This window comes from Cyprinus carpio, chromosome B16, assembly GCF_018340385.1.
Source record: "Cyprinus carpio isolate SPL01 chromosome B16, ASM1834038v1, whole genome shotgun sequence".
In the NCBI taxonomy this organism is placed as follows: Eukaryota; Metazoa; Chordata; class Actinopteri; order Cypriniformes; family Cyprinidae; genus Cyprinus; species Cyprinus carpio.
The window spans coordinates 27394040-27413941 of record NC_056612.1 but is presented as its reverse complement, the minus strand read 5'-3'; positions in this window follow the sequence as shown (position 1 = coordinate 27413941).

Below are 19902 nucleotides of genomic sequence, written 5' to 3'. Positions count from 1 at the left end.
TTTGTGCACATAAATTTAAAAAATACATTTTAGCTTTATGCAAGCTGATCGTGTTTGAAAGTGACCCGTGTCACAAGAATAACTTAGAAAATTAAACTTGAAAATGTTGACTTGACAGTTTTATGTAAAGTATGAAACAAAGTTTCGAAGAGTTTGAAGGTTAGTAGTTTGAAGATATGTAGGCCTTGATGTGTTGTTAAGAAAACTCAAAAACTTCAGGACTTTTTTTGAAGTCAGTCTTTGCTTTCAGAAAACAATATGTTATACAAACTCAAAATTACTATAATTTGGATCCAAGTTCAATACTCAGAGAATCTTCTTTGTCCATCTTACTTGTCTTTCAATGTCTAGTTTAGATTTTATTTAATATTTTCACTCTAATTTTACATTTTAGTAATTTTGTTGTTTTTTTTATCATGAGTTTTTTTTATAATAATACTATTTTTAATTTATTAGTTTCCTTTTCCTTAATTTGAGTTATTTTAGTATTTTAACAAAAACTAAATGAAAATGAAAATGATGCCTTCTCAACTAGCTGAAATTAATAAAATATATATATAAAAAAATCTAAATGATAATTACAATGTTTATGTTATTTTTTTAAAGTTCACTTTATTTTATTTCAAATAATGACTTATTTTTAATGGTTTTAGTTTTAGTTTACAATAATAATCCTACTATCAGTTTACGGAGCAAGATGAAAAGGTGATATTGCTTCTATACACCAAAACAATTTGTATATACTCATTAAAAAAAAAAAAAAATAATAATAATAATAATAAAAAAAACTTCACTGAGAACACTAACCTCTAATTTTGACTTAACTTTTATGGCAAAATATAATCAAAAACACTACACAGAGCGAAACATATATTAATTCTGATAAACAAATACTTATGTAATCATAAGTTCTCATACTTTGGCACAAATATTCCCATACATCATCAGCGATTAAACTCAGCAGCCTGGTATTGGACTCCTGACATTTTAAGTTCTTGCTGTTTAATGCTCATACTACAGTGTCTAAAAGTGAAATTTAATTAAAGGGGTCATATGATGTTGCTAAAAAGAACATTATTTTGTGTACTTGGTGTAATTAAATGTGTTTATGCGGTTTAAGGTTAAAAAAAAAACACATTATTTTCCAGATTCTGTACATTATTGTTTCTCCTAAATGCCCCACCTTCTGAAAGATTGTTTTTTTACAAAGCCTGTCGGTTTGAAAAGCGAGGTGTGCTCTGATTGGCCAGCTATCCAGTGATTTGTCATTGGCCGAATTCTTCAAGCATGGGACGGAAATGTTACGCCCGTTGCCATACCGTAATGCGTGTCCCGGTCACAACACCGGCGAGACGGGACAAAACCAATAAAACCCATTACAAACGAGCCATTTGTTTGCATCAAGTGGAGACATAATTACGGGTTATAATGACTTATACTGTGTTTTTATGCATTGCGTTGCATCGTGCCGCGTAAACATTAAACAAGTCTGCATTTGCGATCGGAGAAATGACAAACAACAAGTTTGTGCACCCAGCTCTGCATATTTTATATGTCTCTCTTTGTTAACACACCTGATTCAGATAATCAGCTTGTTAGAAATGAGCTCCATGCATGAAATGTGTTCCCATTGACATGGTCTCTACACAATGTTCATTGCTCCCTACTCTCTGAGCAGCGGGAAATCTGTTGAAGTTTAATTCACTTCGGAACATTCATTCATGGATTTGCGCTGCGCTATGTCTTCACACACGGACAGGTGTTACATCATATACCTGTAGGTTGAATTGACGTCTCGCACCCTTCAGTGCACTTTGAATGGAACATACGTTTGCATCGAACTGGAATCACGGCGGAGTATCCTGTGATGTCCACTTTGTAGGGCACTTACGTTTGAATAGAACAAATGTCTGAAGCGATAAGAGAAACATACAAAGTCAGAGTCAGAAGCACCAGCATTGTAGTCTACTCTCCCAGGATCAGGAAACAGTCCTCCGTAAAATGCGCAGCACACATCTGAATATTTGGGGTGGACTGTTCTGAATCAGTGTTGAAATACAACTTAATCACTGATTTCTAGTCATGTCCTCTTTTGGAAGAACAAACAAAGTAGTTTCACTTTCACAACGAAACACACAGCTTCTCCACTACATGGTGCCAGCAGCAACAGAGAGAATAAAAGGTACGTCTTTCTTCTTTCTTTGCGTGAACATTTGGACGGCGTTATGCAAATCTTCCCACATAGTGACGTAGACATGTGGGGGCGTGTTAGAACGAGCCGTTTTAGGGGTGTGTGGTTGACTCTTAACTTTTACAAAGAATATCTCTTTGGGTTTGAGACTTTAGTCTTTGCAACTTTAGGGATCTTATCTATTCACAAACAGCTTGTAACACTCCAAAGAGAAAGGAAAAATCGAAATCGCATCATATGACCCCTTTAAGCTTAATCTACATATAAACAGTCTGTTAATGGAAAGGATATCATTAAGAAGCACTACAAGTCTTTTATTAACATATGGTTTTGCCTTTGTTTTTGGAAAACAAAAAGTATCCTTTAAAAATGCTCTGGCTAAGCGTTTTCCTCAGGCAGGGTTTTCTCACATTAGTAATTTATAAAAGCAGTCAAACTGAGAATAATGCACAAATCAATCTTTTTCACCTTTCACCAATAGCAATCTGGAGGTATGGTTTGTTTGCTTTGCTGATCTGTTTGATTTTTTTTTTTTTAATAATGAGCCTCATGCTTCATTTTTAAGCCGACGCATACAAAAAGTGAACGTTTCATTATTTTAAAAGGCTGAACGGTTATAATTCTTTATCATGGAGCTCGACTGGTCCACCTTGCGTGAAACTGATGCATCAGCGGTTTTGTGCGAATGCTAAATGACGCCCAGAATGTCACGGGACAGGATGTATTTACTACAGGCTGACGGGTCTGTTCTAATCTGTGTCTTCAGTGATTTAAAAATCCAGATTCAATACAAGTTAAATGACAGCATCTGTGCTTTTAGTGGTGAACCTGCTGTTCTATGTGTGTGAACTTTGAATTATGTGTTACTAAACATACAGAGTGGAGTTTGGTCAATGCAATCAGTATGTGAATTTGGGGATAAAATGTGCTTAAAAAGAATGTCATGATGCTAAAAATCTAAATGGTTGTGAAAATAGGCCTCATTTTCTCAGAAAAGTAACATTGCATCACTTGCTCAGCAATGGATGCCCTGCAGTGAATGGGTGCCGTCAGAATAATGGATTTGTTTCAGCTTTTGTCTTCTCCAGATGTTAACTGATGGACTGGAGTGCTGTGGATTATTGTGATGTTTTTATCAGCTGTTTGGACTCTCATTCTGACGGCACCCATTCACTGCAGAGCATCCATTGCTGAGACACTGATGCAATGCTACATTTCTCCAAATCTGAAGAAGAAACAAATTCATCTACATCTTAGACGGTCTGATGGTGAGTTAACGTTCAGCAAATATTTTTTTTTGGTTGAACTATTCCTTTAATGTCATCAGCTGTCTGGTAAATCAATCTCCTGACGTGAAGCGTATGGCGGACTGATTGTCTGCTCAGGCTTTTCTAAAGGTGAGATCTCATCATCCGTCTGATCACTATTACTGACACTCATTATCGTTGCATTTGCATCAGCGCTGATTACAGAAACGTTGCTTCTCTGACGGGAGTCAGACATATGAAAGAAATGTCTTATTATGTCTAATTTGATCCTGCATCACTCACACCAGCAGTTCATTTCAGTGCTGTGATTCCCTCCCGGTAACGCTCAGCTAAAGATCATTGTTCCTCCACCTTTGGGCGTCCTGTAATTCGGTTTCTGGATAAGCCTGGATAAGAACAGCCGTCCTGGAAAACAAAACAAAACAAATATTAAGCAACAAGCGATCAGGCAGAATTAATCATGACACACGTTCTACAGCAGATGTTAGCAATCCATCTGCTGTGACAAGATGAAGCACTAATTAAAGTGCTGTAAGAGGGATTTTAAATACCTGAATAAACTGCTCGGGAATAGAGAATGTTCTGGCAAAGTTCACTTAAACTTACTGTATGAGCAAACGTTCTTCCAGTCATCTGGTCTTTAATAATGTTCTCAAAACTTTAGCACAAAAACATTATTTATATGGTTTATGGAAGGTTTTTTTTTTTTTTTGAGAACATTTAAAAGTAACATTCCCATGCTTGCAAAATGATAAAATTAAATGTTTGCATGACTTAAAAAAAAAAATAAAGTGTTTAAAATATTTAAAAAGCTGGATGTTTTGAACGTTCAGAGAACTTTCACAAGTGATGTTTTCAAAACCTAATGTTTTAATAAAAAAATAAAATAAAATGCTTACCAAGTCCGCATTTATTTGATCAAAATTACAGGAAAAAAATGGTAATTTCATGAAACATTATACAATCTCAGATAACGGTTTTCTATGTGAATACTATATCTTTCAGAAATCATTCTAATATGCTGATTTGCTGCTCAATAAACATTTCTGATTATTATCAATGTTGAAAACAGTTGTTGAAACTAAGATACATTTTATTTTTCAGAATTCTTTGTTGAATAAAAAGTTCATAAGAACAGTATTTAGAATAGAAATATTTTTTGAAATTATAAATGTGTTTACTGTCACTTTTGATTAATTTAATGCATCCTTGAAGAATAAAAGCATTAATATCTAAAAACAAAATCTTTTAAAAGGTCATGTATTGTTTTTTTATCCTTGATTTTTTTTTATGTCTGATCATTTCTCACTTCCTTTATCATGTCAGCATGAACCCCTGAGAGTTACCGTTGTGTTTTTAATGCACTGTATAAATGAATTTGCCTTTTGAACATCTTGAGGATTTAACAAAGAACATGAACCTTCACACCATCTCCATTTGTCCCTCTCATCTCTTTTCTTTGCAACTGAAAGCAAACCCTTCCTCCTCCAGGTAATTTTTGCTTACATGTTCCTTTTAATATTCATGCATTCGAACATCTCAATTATGGTTCTGTCACCGACATACATTATGACTGCGTTGAGTGCTTCATTATACATAATTACCATCCTCTATAATGAAGACGAGCTGCGCTGTCAGGTCTTCACTTTCCTCCGAGCGTCTGCTGAATACTGTAATAATCAACATCACACATTACAAATGAATGACATGTCGATGGCACTGTGTTTGTGAGTTTTCACCTTGAATGCCACATCATTAAATACAGCAAAGCGCCGCGGCCTTCAGAAAGCACACGTGAAACACAAGGACACATTTCTGACAAATAAGCATTTATACAGCAACATGCAACGGCGAGGACATCTTGTATTTTCAACAGAACAGCAATAAATACTGATTACAGCTGCATAAGATCAACATCTACCTTTAGAATGTTCAGTCAAAGCTGTAATAACATTCCAATAAGAGATACTGCAAGATACATTTATTACAAATGGATACTTTCGACGACTAATTTCTTATGAATGACATGCATATAAACATACATTCAATATTAATGTGCCAAGTTCCTATATAAATCACTTTTAAACTGCTTGAAGTTCATTCAGTTATTAATATCTATAAACTTGGCTATTTCTTAAGCATACTGGAGTCTGTAAATGTGCATGTTTGGTCAATATGTTCATGCGTTTGTGTAGTACAGTCAGTGCTGAATATGTCAACCAAAATAATTATAATGTGAATGTTTGGTAAATTTTGTGAATATATGCAGAATTCCAAGATATTAATGCACTAATAATAAATGTAGGAGAAGTGAAAACACAATAATATGATGCCAGTGTGTCCATATTTAATTTGATACATTATATATTTATGCGTTGCACAATGTTTAACAATGTTCAAAAATTTTTAATCTATTAGATGGTGACAAAATGTTATTTAATTAAAATTATATGCCATTTCAGTCAGAGTAAAATGGACTGCAATTAAAGAATATATTAGGGTTGAAAGGTTTTGGGTCAGTAGGAATAAAAAAGAAATGAAAAACAGAAAATAATTTTTTTACTCAGCAAGGATGCATTAAATTGATGAAAAGTGAGAAATATTTTGTAACATTATAAATGACTTTTGCTATTTAAAATAAATGAACAAGAAATAAATGAATAAAATATGAAGCAGCACAAATTATTTCTGAGGGATCATGTGACACTGAAGACTGGAGTAATGATGCTGAAAATTCATCTTTGATTACAGAAATAAATTATATTTTACAATATATTCTCACAGATGACAACTATTTTTAAATAGTAATAATATTTCTGAATTTTACTGATTTTTTTGTTCAAATAAACGCAGTCTTGGTAAGCAGAAGAACCTTTGGTTTTAGTGCAGCAGGCTTGACTGTGAGGGTAATAATGGAATGAGCTCAGTTTAAGAGCCTCAGGGTCTCAGAGGTCGCTCATTAGAGCTGCTGCTCGTCTGCTTGATGCTGCTGGACGTCTGATGTCCGTCTGAATAAGACTCAGTGTGTGTGTGTTTGTGCAAATGACAGACACACAGCTCCAAGGGCAATTTAACACTCATTCTACTCACTAGTGCATCAGTACACTGAAATTATGATCCACTAAACACTGTGACTCAGTATATTACTGCAACACATATGTTTCATCATGCATTTAAAGTAACAGTTCACCCCAAAATTAAAATTCACTGAACATGAAGTTACATTCAGGCCCTTCAAGATGTAGATGAGTTTGTTTCTTCATCAGATTTGGAGAAATGTAGCATTGTATCACTTGCTCAGCAATGGATGCTCTGCAGTGAATGGGTGCCGTCAGAATGAGAGTCCAAACAGCTGATAAAAACATCACAATAATCCACACCACTCCAGTCCATCTGAAGAAGACAAAAACTGAGTCCATAATCCATAATAACGCTTCCTCCAGTGAAAAGTGGTCTTGTCTGAATCAGGAGAGAAATCTGCACAGATCAAGCAGCTCTCAAACAGCTCTAAACAAATATATTATGGGTTATGGACTCATATTTTAGTCAGAAACAATGGTTTGAATCTTCCTTGTGATGAATGAGCCATTTTGCCTCTCATTCTGACGGCACCCATTCACTGCAGAGGAACCATTTGTGAGCAAGTGATGGAATGCTACATTTCCCAAAATCTGATGATGAAACAAACTCATCTACATCTTGGATGGCCTGAGGGTGAGCACATTTACAGCAAATTTTCATTTTTAGCTGAAGTATTCCTTTAATTAAGCATCTTTTGTATTTCTTTACCAAGCAGCGGCACCTAAACAAAGTGACTTCTGAGTGCAAAATCAAAACCGCAGTGGTGTAACCCAGTGAAGAAAGCACTGAAATCATATTATTTCTTGAGTTTCATGGGACTGTGAGCGCCGAGGACTGAGCTGAGCTTGTAATTGTTTAATTGAGTCTTCATAATGCCTCCTAATTGCAGCACATCCAGCAGAAATACAATGTTTCGGCCAGTAAAATAGGCATTATTGCTCGTAGTATTTCTCTTGCAGCTTGTGTTTTGCTGAAAGGTTAGAGCTGCTGATTATAGGGCTCAGGAATTGCTCGCATTAAACCCAACAAAGGTTGTGTTGTGCACCTGTTGTCCTGACGCACAGCAGCTGCTGTTAATGAGACACAGAAAGTTCACCGGGATTATTAGTGACTAAGTGAACTGTGTTTCATTAGACCCATAATCAAAGACAAAGAGCATGCGTTGTGCTGTATAGTTCACTCCCTGTGTGGATTCAAACAACAAGCTAATAATGAAGTCGAAGAGTTTCTGCTCAAACCCAAAGTGCAAAAAACAATTTTTTGTGAATGAATAACAATCAAAAGTGGACATTATAACTGAAAATATCTTTATATCTACTAAACAGTGGCATACTGCATAGTGAAAAATAAAATTTTGAGTCTGTCTCACTTGAGTCTGTTTTTTTGTTTTTATTTTTCAATTAAAACTTTGATTCAACATTTTATATTTTATTCATCCCATATTAAAGAGCAAAGACATTCATTAATGTTACAAAAGGGTTCCATTTCAAATAAATTATTATGATTTTACAAAATATTTCTATTACAAATAAATGCTTTAAAGATATACATATAATGCAACTTTTTTTTTAATTAATGCTGTTCTGTTGAACTTTTATAAAACAATAAAAAAAATTACCAGTTTGGTTGAAATTATGATTCTTTTTAATTGAAAAAAAAAAAATAAATAAAAAAAACCTTTTTTTTTTTTTGTTTGTTTTTTAATTGCATTGCCGGACTAAGAGTCATGTTGGAGGATGATTTATTTTAGCGTAATAAATCAGCATTTTTTAGTATGATTCTGAGATTTCATTCATAATTGTATATCTGAGGTCATGTGACTTATTGAGGCCAGAGGTTCTGATCTTATGGCACTTACTCTTATTAGAAAAGCAAATTAAATTTGCATAGCTCCAGCACAGCACTGGTCGTAATGGGATGCGATGTCAAGTTGGGCACAGGTAATTACTCTAATGACAAATCTGTACCAGTAATTTGCATGTAAATAGCTGTCTTTATGGTGGGCGCACTGATGCAGACTGTAACAATGTGATTACATCTCGCTTCACAGCGTGAGCTGCTCTTTCTAATCCAATGAATAGTATGTGGTGGACCTATGGGGCACAATTACGGCACGAGAGAGACGAGGTCTGAACAGACAGAGAAATTGGGCTCTGTGTTGCCGAGCTCTAAATTGCCCGGCTGCAGTCTGATTTGGAATACGTCTCTTATTGTAATTTATGAGAAAGATTTTTTTGAGGTTTGAAAAGTCAGCTCAGAAAGAAACCAAATATGCTTTTTTTTTGGTTTGAGGTTAATCTGATTTAAAACCTGCATGTGAACTGATCATCATTGTGAAGCTCAATGAACTAAAGTAATTAACTATGAATGATACACAATTTTTTTTTGGAAAAAAATCAAGTTTTGTTTAGTTATTTAAAAATCCACTTTGATTTCATAAATATGAAGTAAAATATATTTGATTACATTTTATGTAAAATTAATTCAGAATAAAAGATTTTTATTTAAACAAAAGTTAAATTAAATTTAAACAAATTAAAAATACTAGAAATCAGAAAAACATCAGTAAAATAAGTTTAGACTGAAGGCCAGTGGACGGCTGCATCTGGAAAAAAAAACAGTATTTTCTTGTAAAACATACTGCAATAATCTTTATTTACAACTTTCAAAAAATATTAATTAAAATTATTAAATGCAAATGAAGTAAACACAGTAAAAATCTAGTATATATAATCAATGCATTTTCCACACAAGGAATAATGATATTTAATTATTTTTAATTATTTGACTATATGGCTAAATAATTGTGAATCTGCTATTTTGCTTTTATATAACAGTTTTTTTTTTTTTTTTTTTTTTTTTTTAAGTTATTTTTTTGGGAATGGTGCTCTGTAATATTTATTTAATTTTTTTTTTGTTTACATTTTAATTTAAAGAATTAAATGATTAAATGAATGTGCTCAGCTGTTGGGATGTTGTGTTTTTGTGGTTTTACTCTCTTACAGTGTAAACATGGTGAAGCTGCTCCTGTAAAGTGACAGGGATTTATGAGCAGAACTGTTGGGAACAACATGCAGCTGTTTAAACTCAACAATTACTGTCAAATTATAGGTTAAATGTGACTCTAAAGCACCTGCTGCCTGCGGTATTCATACTTTCCCAAAATTACATTTATGCAACTGGCAAATATTCTTTTATTCAAAGTGACTTACATTGCATTCAAAGTCAACATTTGATCAGTTCATGCATACCTTGGGAACCGAACCCATGACTTTGTCATTGCGAGCACTTTGATCTACTGTTGCATTATAGAAAAGAATACAAGGATTTTCTTTTACTTTACTTCACCCATTTGCCCTCGGCTATGATATAACTTTGGTCTCACATGAATAGTTCATGCAAAATAGAAGATTTTGACATGACTGCATCTGTCAAGCTGCAAAAGAATCATTTCAAATTAAAACGTTTCAAAACATTTTTAATGCAAATGTTTAATGCCAGTACTAATAATCACTAAAGAAACACAAGGATTAATATTTAACCATTTTTATTTATTTGACTATATGGCTAAATAATCATTAGTGTCATATTGCTTTTATATAACAGACTTTTTTCTTATAATTACAATTCTTATAACTGTTATATTAGTAAATGCTCTGTAATATTCATCAGGTGTTAGGTAATCACATATATTAATTTAATTAATTACTTACATTAATTACATCAAATTAAATAAATTTAAGGGTAAAAACACAATAAAAGCATCATAACAGTAGTTTATATCACTTAATATACAATTTATTTCAAGTCTTCTTAAGTCATATGATGCTTTGTGAGAAAAACAGACCCAAATTAAGTTATTCACAAAAAATCTACCAGTCTAATGAATAACATTTGTTTCGTTTGTATTCATATAAAACATTGCAAAAATGTTTAAAGTTTAAATGTTATTTAAATGATTTAAAAATAAAATGTATTTCATTTGTTTCGTTTGTATTCATATAATATATATGTATAATATATATTTTTTTTAAATGTAATTTTACATTTTAGTTATAATTTATAAATGCATTTATTGTAATAAATAAAAATATAAATATAACATAATAACATTTTTTATTTAATTTTTAAATTTTATTTACATTTAAAAAAAATATATTTAAGCTTAAATGAAACTATAAAATACTATTAAACAGCCATCAGCAGTACAGTGAGTTGGTCACTGGTTGGTTTTCTGAAGCTCATGGAGCTCCTGGATCAGTCAAGTGCACAAAACATTAAGAGCCAGAGCATTTGGAGGAGCTCTTGAGCGCTCGACTGAAACCCGGCAGACGGATGAGAACGGTGGCGCTTTCCTTTCAGCGCTGCCAGCTTTCTCCTGATCGCTCTTTTCTCTCATGACAGTCCTGAAGCCTGAGGCACAAAGCTGTGTAAAGTATGAGGCTGTCTGCGAGAGTCCCACTTCATTTACCGCTGTTTAAGATCAAACCCAGCTGCTCAGATGGAGATCAGAGTTATCCATAATAAAACACATATCATGTATAAGACTTTAACTTTAACAGTCTACAGTGCATTTAACACATATTTTATAACAACCCCTCCACCTTTTTTAAAAAAACATTTTTTAGTTTAACTTTTTATTGATGCTTTTAATTCGATTTTATTTTTATACTGATGTATTTAATATTTTCTTGTGTTTTTTAAACAGGCCAAGTTAAGTTTTATTTTTTTTATTTTAGTTTATGTCCTTTTATTTTAGCTCTTCAACGTAAACTAAACTAAGCAAATTTTGTTTTAGCTCATTGCTAATGTAACATTTCTCATTTGAGTTAAAGTATTAATAATCTTTGTTGTGTTTTGACTTTTTATAAGTTTTTTTAAATGTCTGTATAGATTTTTAGTTTTAAATTTTTGTTTTAGTTTGAAATATTGTAGTAGTCATTGCCAATGTAACATTTCCCATTTGAGTTAAAGTTTTAGCAATTTTGTTGTGTTTTTGTAATTTTTAAAGTGTTTTTTAAAAAACATGTATTGTTTTTTTTAAGTTTTATTTTTTGTTTTTTTTATTTTTTTTTTTTTGGTTTGTTATTTTTGTAATTTCATATATTATTTATTTAATCTTTTATGTATTGATTATTTTATTTCAAGTAGTTCCTAATGAAAATATTTGTAACAGTTAGCATTTTTTTTTCTTCAAAATTGTCTATTTATGCATGTTTTGGAAACATTATCATCATAATTCAATTTAGTTGCACAGAAATAACACATTTGGGCCTCAATGAAACACATCACAATAAATTGCTTAAATTGCTTGTAAAGTCATTTTTACATAAACGCTTCCCGTCTTCTCCTGACATCTGTTCCTGCATCTTGTTGGGATGCAGATGTGATCCGTCCTGAGCGCATATAAAGCACTGGTGACCCTTCAGTAAAACTGCAGGCCGGCAGCACTTCATTTGCATCTTTCTGTCGATATCGGAGCTGATTCCTCCTGACAACCTGCAGTGCTGCGCAACACGGGTGCGTCAGCTTGCATCAGTTACAAGCAAGTGATGAAATGAAAAGAAATGCTTTGGCATTCAAAGGAGCAGCGTGTTGTTAGGGTCAATATTCCCTCGTAGTCAGACGCACTTCAGATGTTGTGTGCCTAACTTTAGACTGTATTCGTTTTTCCTCAATATCTTGAGTAAACAAAACTGAAAAATGCATCTTACTGACCGATACGAATGATTTATCATCCCAAAATCCTAACACTGTCAGCTATTAGCAATAAACATTCACTGAAGCACTGGAACAAAATACTAAAAAAGAGAAGTTTATGAATTAAAGAGTTCACCTGCCGCTTCTTCCATTTATCAGAAATCTCCTAAAATGTGCTTTTAATTTGATGTGTCAGATAGAAGATTAATGTGCCAAATATTTATTATAAAATGATAAATTGAGCGTTCAGCCTCAATTAAGAATGAATCACAGGATGGTTTCAAAATGAAACTCTTGAGAGAAAACTGACCAAGAACAATAATAATGTTAAGAGTTTGAAAAAAACAACATCCTTTGTTAAGAACCTTATAGTGATTTTTTTTTTTTTTATTAGTTTAAAGGTGGAATATGGCTTGAAGCCCATTTCCGCCACAGAATAAAAAATAAAAAATGTGAATTTTCCACCTCACATTTATATATATATATTTTTAAACCACCTCAAGTTTATATATTACAATTTGGACACACTATAAAACAAATCTGTAAAATTTATAGTAAAAACCCGGCAGCTGTGGTTGCCAGAATTGTAACATTTTAGGTTTTACGGTTTTAACTGAAATGTATAGTTAAATACCATAATTTCATTAACTGATATAATGTTAATATACCAACCGACTGAAGTACTGAAATCTGTTTTGTACCTTTGTAATACACTGATAACCAAATGCAGGTGGTTATGAGTAGATCACATGATGAACCAAAGTCCTTCACAAGCAGCTTTTAAATAATAACACCTATAGAAGGTGCACAGTGTCATTCGCACAAACACTAAACACCATCATGGTAACACACAAAACTGAAATAATGCAATAAACATTCATTTAACAACATTAGGTGTAACACACAACCCTAATATACAAAACTGATAAGAAAAAACTAAGAAGAAACATAATTATTTAAAAAAAACAAAAACAAAAAACCATCAAATTTGAATGATTGGCAATGTCAATTTACGGTTATTCACTGTAAATTATACGGTCTTTTCACTTCCAAAAATGGTGTACTACCGTAAAATTGAAATGTCCAATACAGTTTTTCACCATATATAGTAGGGAAATTTACCATTAAATATTTATCAGGTATTTACTGTAGCATTTTTACAGTCTTTTACCGTTAAATTCATGTCATTTTTCACAGTGCATTATTACAATTCTGAGAAGAACTGTTATATACCTATAGGCTAAACTCAGATTTCAATTTTTTTTCGTGCAATTCAAAGTTGTAACTACATGTTACAATTGTTTTTTGTTTTTTTTCACCACAATAAAATAAAATAAAATAAAATAAAATAAAATAAAATAAAATAGATAAGGCAGTTGCAACTTTTCTCGCCTTTACAAGTGAACATCTTGGAATTGGATATCTTAATCGTTGTTAATTTCCTTGGTGTGAACGGGCCTTTATTCATAAACCTCCCAATATAATACACACTGTCCTGTTCTGTCCAGTCAAAAAACAATTTGACAGTCCATGAAATAGGCTACCTGTCTGATGAAATGGTCCTGAAGGCCTGAAGTAATGGTTTCATGTAGGTCTTTACTGAACGTGTGATTCATCAAAGCAGCAGAGACGCAATCAACAAGATGAACGTGAAGGTAGATGAAACATGAGAAAATCCCAAACATATCCATCATCTGAATGAAGATCCAAAACAAACACTGAATGAAGATGGAGAGGAACGTTTGAGTAGATCAAAACAAAGAACTACAATCCAGAGTATGTGGATATTAATACTTTTATTCTTCAAGGATGCATTAATTTGGTCAAATGTAACAGCAAAGACATTTATAGTGTTAAAAAGGATTTATTTTTCTAATAAATGCTGTTTCTAATGAACTTTCTAATGATCAAACAATCCTTAAAAATAAAATGCATCACAGTTTCCACACAAATATTTGGCAGCACAACTGTTTTCATCATTGATAATAATCAGAAACGTTTCTTGAGCAGCAAATCAGCATTTTAGAATGATTTCTGAAGATCATGTGACACTGAAGACTGGAGTTTTTTTGATCACAGAAATAAATTATTAAAATATACTCACATAGAAAATAGTTATTTGAAGCTGGAATAATATTTCCCAATATTGCTGTTTTACTGTATTTTTGATCAAATAAATGCATCCTGGTGAGGATTTCCTTTCACTTTTTTTTCCTTCAAATTTTGGTATTCAAATATGCGTGTGCCAGTTTGTATCTGTCCTGATTTTAGATTTACATAACTAATGAAAACTCACACGTGATTTTATTTACAAAATGCTTAAAAAAGAGAATTTCTGAAATACATTGTGATCTCAGTATGTCTGAGAAAAGAGAATAATCAAAGTGAGGAAAGATCTCTGGAGAAAGATGAGAGCACAAACAAGCACAAATCATGATTAAAACATGTTTCCAGACATTAAATGCACACGAGTTCCTTCTTCAAAGGAGTTTAAAGGAATAATTCATCAAGTCATTATTTACTCACCTTAATGTTGCTCCAAACCTGTGTGGTCTCTGTGGAACATAAAATAAATCTTCAGTTCATGTGTCTCGCCAAATATAATGAAAGCAACATGCTGTATATCAGACCATAACAGTAGTTGAGGGTGAGTAAACAATGGACAATCTTTATTTTAGGTGAACTATTCCCTTACACCAAGTGCGAGAACTGTTCTAAAAATGAGAAAAACTGTTTTTTGTGACCCATTTTTCCAACCAGCAGCCCTGAGAGAAAATTGAGAGGCGATGCTCAACAATCCATGAAACCGAACAGACACAATGTGAGAAGAAAGAGTGGAATAAAAAGCCACAGAGCATGACGGCTCAGGGACGAACGCAGGAAGAGACGGGAACAGTCCTGCATTATTCAGCTCGTATGCCGCTTTCCCTGGTCATTGCCACTGAAAACAGGAACTGAAGGAGGTGTGTGTGTGTGTGTGTGTGTGAACAACTGCACAGCAGCTTCACTTCAAGCATTTTATCATGCATTGCATAATGCAATTCAAAATTATATTATATAATGCATTTCAAAGATATTTTTATTCTTAATGCAGTAGAATGTATTCAGTCTGCCCTACACTATAATACAATCAGTTGAATATTACACATTATAATACTTACTAATGATCAGTGTTGGGGAAGGTTACTTTTAAAAGTAATGCATTACAATATTGCATCACTCCCTAGAAAAGTATCTAATTATGTCACATTACTTTTGTGTTACTTTTTTAATCTGGCCAGGGCTTGCTTGCTATTTTTAGGAATGTTTCACTCAAAATGAACATGTGCAGAAAATGTACTCACTCTCAGGCCATGAGTTTTTCTCCATGGATCCTCTGTAGTGAATGGGTGCCGTCAGAATGAGAGTCCAAACAGCTGATAAAAACACCACAATATTCAATGTCTTCTCCTGATGTGAACTGATGGACTGGAGTGATGTGGATTATTGTGATGTTTTTATCAGCTGTTTGGACTCTCATTCTGACGGCACCCATTCACTACAGAGGATCCATTGCTGAGCAAGTGATGCAATGCTACATTTCTCCAAATCTGATGAAGAAACAAACTCATCTTGGGTGGCCTGAGAACTTTCAGCAAATTTTTATTTTTGGCCGCACTATTCGTTTAAAAGAATAAGTCCTAAAGAATGAAAACTTTATCATTATTTACAGACTGATTCATGTGTCATATCTAATAATCATCCCAAAACAGCTGTGAAACTGACTTTTTATTGCTAATATTTTCCCTTATGTCTGTCCATGTTGTTGTTATTACCGAAAGCGATTCACAGAAACTTCAAAGTGGGAAAATTGAACATTTATGTCACAGACTGATATCCAGAGAGGAGTCAAAAGAAACACGTTTAGCAAGCAGCACAACAAATTAAAGGATTTATCTCTGCTTCTGCAGCTAAATCGTGAAAAAACACTTTTTTGTGCATATTTTACTTATAATAAATTTCAAGATTTGGGTCTGCTGGTTGTATTTGCCCAGTTACTTTATTCCTTACTGAAGCGTTATGAATCAGTATAACACAGGACGTGCATTCAGAATTTATAAATTTAATTTTTAGAGCCAGGAAGAATAATTTAGTGAACTTATCAAATATAATTGATCCAGGCTCTTTCCCGTAATTGTGATGAACAAACGAGGGGAATATTGATCAGCCATGAGTGGAAATCAAAACTATTCACAAAAGTGCAATTAACATAACTAATATCAGCCCAGAGCTGAAGTTGATCTAATAATTGTATGTAGCAATAAATTTACAGAACTTCATGAAAGGTAGCATAACGAAACCCTGCCATTAGTTTAGCTGGACTAATTACTGGAAACGCGCTTATCCCGCTGACGGACCCCATCAATTACAGTGTAATCAACCTCCTGTGAGCAGACATCAGCGCTGTTTACGCCGTCACACACCTCTGATCTCACACCGCGCTCATTAACTAAACCTGCGTGATTCCAGGAGCTGATAACACTGACATTTATTACTCTAGCTTTCATAGAATCTTCATTTAATGCGGATTATGTCTTTGAAGTTCAAAATCATCTGTTTTTGAATTCATGTTACTCATCTTATTATGAATGATTCGTCACTGCACACTGTTCTGTGGAATGTATATATATGTGTGTGTGTGTGTGTATATATATATATAGTACACACACACACACACACACATACACACACACACAGGCCTATATATACTGTATACACACACACACACACACACACACACACACAACACACATATTAATATTATGATGTGTAATATATTAATAATAAAATACTAAAGTAAAGAAAAAAATAAATATAATAAAAATAATGAAATATTATTGGATAACCTGTTTCACTAAGAAATGCATCAAAATATATTACTAATATATTTATTAAATTAATATATTATTACTATTAGAAATAATAATAATAATAATTATAAATTATATATAATGTATATGTATGTAATGTGTAATATTAATAAAATTAAGTAAATAAAATTTAGTAAATAAAAAAATATTATTGGATAACCTGTTTCTCTTGTAAAAGCATCAAATATAACATATATTAAATAATATAAGCATAATAAAAAAAGCAAAATTTCACATTAGATAAGCTGTTACAGTTTAGTTTAGTTTTCATAAAAAATGTAATTTAATTTTGTTTTTAATGTCATTAAATTTCAAAATCATCCCTTTTACTTGCTAAATCCATGTTACTTTTCTTATTGTGAACGATTCATCAGTGCGCACAATATTTAATGGAATAACAATTCTCTTAAAATATAATAAGACATAAAATAATAATAAAAAATTGAATAGCAATAATATACAATTACACAATAATATATAATAAAGTAAAATATATATAATGGGATAAGCTGTTTCACTCAGAAATGCATCACATTACTGAATGTAAATGGTTACCATTGCCATTTCAGGCTAATTTCGACAGGAAAGAGGAGAAATACAGGAAGGTGTACTTTATGCATGTACGCAAATGTGAATGTGCTCATGTAACAAACTTCAGCACTCAGGCTTCACTAAATGTCTGAGATTGAACTGCATGAAGATTCCCTTGACAGCAGTCGACCTGAAAGAGAAAAACACATATAGAAGAGAGCAGTTTATGTTTTGCTCTGTTACAGAGCTCTCAGAGGAAAAACTCTGAATGCAGTATAATATGAAATGCAACGACTAACAGAATTGACCTTGTGTAGCTGTTTGGGGCCCGAGAGGTTCGCTGTATCGAGCCGTTCGGTCGATCTGGAGGGGAACGCTGATGATGCTTCAGTCTGAGACTCATAAAAACTCATTTTAAAGCTGCAGTGTGCACTTTTTGGATGTTTAAATACAGCCAGATTAATATGCAGACACTGCAATTATAACCAAGGAAAGTGTAACACTGTGACACCTTCAAAACATTGATCTGTTTGTTTGAGAACCACATTGATTCAGCCAATGATGTGAGTTTGGGGCGGGACTATGTAGGTTTGTCTGACCAATGGCAGGATGTTTAGGGAAACCTGTTTGAAAACAGTCATTAGTTTTGCAATTCAGTTTGATGACACAGAAAATAAGGAGTGTTTTGTGGTGACAAATCAACCAAAAGTCATTCATTTTCGTTCATTCATTTAGAGCTGACAATGAGTAACATTTTTAATTTTTACTAAAATAATTAAAACTGACCAATAAAATGAGTAATAAAAATAATACAATTGCAAAAAAAAAAAAAAAAAAAAAAATATATATATATATATATAATATATATATATATATATATATATATATAAATAAAAAAACTGTTTGTTTGTTTTTTTCAGCTAGGTGCCAATGCAATTAATTTAGTTTAACTTGATGTAATAAAATCACAAAAACTTAAATAAAAACTAATAAAAATTATAGATATGAAAAAAACATAATGAAATGGCTGCTAAAAAATATTAAAACAAACAAAAAAAAATTATGAACTAAAATAACTAAGACTAAATTTATTAAAAAGAACTATATATATAGATATGAAAAACTAATAAAATGGCAAAAGCAACTAAAATACTTGCAATAGTATCTCACTGGTACTAAAATAACAACAGTAACTAATAGAGTGTTTATCTGAGATCTGTGGCTCTAATGCTTCATAAAAACTAAAATGATATCAAAGTGCAGATTATTCATACCAAACCTATGAATCATGTGCAGTATTTTGAGGATGTAAGTGGCACTTAATGCAGGTCAAAGATTAATACCATGTTTTCAAAGCTAATGTGAGCTTGTGAAAATGTAGAATATACAAAGAAAGACACTTGGAGCATTTGTGCACTCATTTTAAATGTATATATTTTTAAGTTTTTTTAATAGTATTTGTATTTTTTCAGTATTTGGAGATATTAGACGTTGAGAGGCTAAATTAACAATGATCAGCACTATCGTAATGAATAGTGCAAATGACTGTAATCAAAACTTGTACAGAAACACCTGAGGAAAACGAAAAGAGCGAGTCTTTCATAAACGTCCATAAAAATTAGAAAAGAGAAAGAGAGAGAAAATAGGAACAATTAATGACATTCATTCCACCATCACTGTCTGACGCTGTTGCTTCAGGGACAAAAACCCTGGAAAAAACGTTCACATTCACCATCGATGCTTTGAGACGACTGTGGCTGACAGGGCTGGGCGATAGTGCTAAAAAAGCAGGCAATTTCACATGTTCTGTGCTGATTTTGGGTGGAAATCTGAAGAATTCATTTATTCACGGTACAATGTGTTATTCACAGCTGAATCGTTTTCATTTATACGCACAAGAATAACAGTACATGGTCTTAAACAGCGATATTTACCTACAGATATTTCTACTAAAACAATATAAAAAATGGGGACTTTGAGAACATTTTTGAGCGAAGATGCAAATGCATCTTTGTTTCAGAGTTTTGATTCATCTGAACTGATTCACAGAAATGATTCAAACTTAAATGCTGCTTTTGATGCTGGAGAGGAATCATGAAACTAGTCAGATGGTGCAATACTTTTGCAATACTAATTAAAATAATTGCATGATCTCCAGCATTTTTGCATATCTGTTTTAGAGTTTTGATTCATGGAAGTGAATTAAACTTAAATGCTGTAG